Source organism: Equus asinus, unplaced genomic scaffold (genome assembly GCF_041296235.1).
Source record: "Equus asinus isolate D_3611 breed Donkey unplaced genomic scaffold, EquAss-T2T_v2 contig_1, whole genome shotgun sequence".
In the NCBI taxonomy this organism is placed as follows: Eukaryota; Metazoa; Chordata; class Mammalia; order Perissodactyla; family Equidae; genus Equus; species Equus asinus.
In genome coordinates this window covers 2,883,575-2,885,768 of record NW_027224738.1, presented here as the reverse complement: position 1 = coordinate 2,885,768, position 2,194 = coordinate 2,883,575, and the positions used below count along the sequence as shown (strand labels likewise).

Below are 2,194 nucleotides of genomic sequence, written 5' to 3'. Positions count from 1 at the left end.
ATGTACTCCTGATGTTAAATCACTTCCCTAGGATTCATCACCCTAAAAGAGACAAGAAAGAGAAGTCCGAATCCCTGCTGAAGTTTCAGCTAAGTCCCTGTAATAAGTCTCTCTAAATTGAAAGAAAGATTAACTGGTAAGTTATGGGTCTACCGTGAGAAGACTAAGAAGTCTTCTGAATTTCAGTTAGATCTTGACATTCAGGAAACACTTATTTTTCTGTTTTAGACTTATTTGAAAGTGGTAAAACTTCTATGCTGAATGACAATTTCAGTTAGACAGTTTCCATTTTCCTTTCCATGACCAAGAACCATTTTCACTGACAGCATATCAGCAAAAAATAAATGCATTTGGAAATGAATTTGAAGTTAATGTGAAAATGCACCATGAAGAACAAAGGATAAGGGTTGAAATGATTAGTTTATTGCAAAATAATTTTGTCCAGACATGAGTGATTTTCTTCTGCTCTAATTTTAGTTCTTGCACTCTAGGCATAAAATAATAATTCTAATTACTGTACACTGATACATGAACTTGTATCCAAGTCCTGGCTACACATGCAAAAAGCTCTGCCTACGTTTTTACAGCACAGATTCTCTGAATTACCCTTCTTAGGGCCCCCATCACCTCTCTGTTTCTCAGGCTGTAGATGATGGGGTTTAGCATTGGGGTCAGGATGGTGTAGAAGACAGCCAGAACCTTGTCCTCTGTTGGAGATCTGAGGGATCTTGGGTGCAGATAAGTGTAAACAAATGGAGCATAATAGAAAGTCACCACAGTGAGGTGAGTGCTGCAGGTCGAATTGGCCTTCTTCCTCCCTTCTGGTGAGTGCATGTGGTGGACAACAAGGAGAACCTGGCCATAGGAGCATGCAATACCAATAAAAGGCAACACGAGGAAGAGGGTGGTGCTCACAAACACTGTATACTCATAAACCCAGGTATCCATGCAGGCCAGAGTCAACATGGCTGGGATGTCACAGAGGAAATGGTTGATGGCCCTGGATTGACAGTACGGGATTTGGAGGGCTTATGTGGTGTGGGCACAAGAGTTGATAGAGCCCATGGTCCAAGATCCTATTATCATCAGCACACATACTCTTTTGCTCATATGAATGGGATAGTGGAGAGGAAAACAAATAGCTACATAATGATCATAGGCCATAGATGTCAAGAGCAGTGCTTCTGCAACTGCTAAAGTCAAGAAAAGGAAGCTCTGAACCCCACATCCAATGAAGGAGATAGACTTTTTTCCTAAGAAATAATTAGAAACCATTTTTGGAACAATGGTGGAGATGTAATTCAAGTCAATGATGGAGAGCTGACTAAGTAAAAAGTACATGGGTGTGTGGAGCTGGGTGTCCAGGAAGATGAGATGAATCATGGACAGGTTGCCAAACAGAGCCATTAGGAAAATGAGAACAATAAGAATGAAGAGGAACAGGCCAATTCTTGGTGGTGGAAACAACCCCAATAAGATGAAATCAGTGGATGTTTGATTATAATTTTCCATAGGGGAGCTGATATTATTTTTCCTAGAGTCAAACAAGAGAGTAAGTTAAGTACAAAACTATAAGCTATTTTTAACTTATTATTGTAGTCAGACTGTGTATTACATAAAATTTTATGGCTCTTAAATGAACTGAACTTATCCATTTGAAAGAAAAAAAATCTTATTTTCTAATCCAGACATTGAAATTTGAATATGCAAATATTTGTGGCCAAAGTGTTTTCTTAGAAATCCTTAAAATTATTTCAAAACAACATTTGAATTGTGACTTTATTAGGATAAGTGTGTTTTACTACCCTACACAGACTCACATATCATCAAAATCAGGTGTTGTATTCAAAATGTAAGCATAGAAAATATATGTAACTGTATACATTGTATAGTTCTAGTATCAATAAATGTTTATGACCCATAAGGGATGATTTTTCTTTCGTATTTAAGCCCTAAAACTTTCCTCTAATCCTACAGTAGCCTATCAGCTCATGTTGAGGAGTTATATTTATTTCTTAAATTTACTTGGCCAAGTAATGACAAATCTTTCTTGAAGTTAGATGTTTTCTTGAAGTTAGATATTATAATTTGGCTCATCTGTTCTTAAATATTGCACGAATCCTTATTGTTAAGTGCCACTTACACAAAGTCATTCTCTTCTGCCTCCTCACTCAAGTTCCGAATGCTGCAGTTA

The 2,194-nt window shown here is 37.4% G+C and overlaps 1 pseudogene; it reads right to left on the bottom strand.

Moving 5' to 3' along the window:
* Window positions 1-573: 573 nt before the first annotated feature.
* Window positions 574-1,512, bottom strand: LOC139042815 (olfactory receptor 2L5-like; annotated as a pseudogene).
* Window positions 1,513-2,194: the final 682 nt, after the last annotated feature.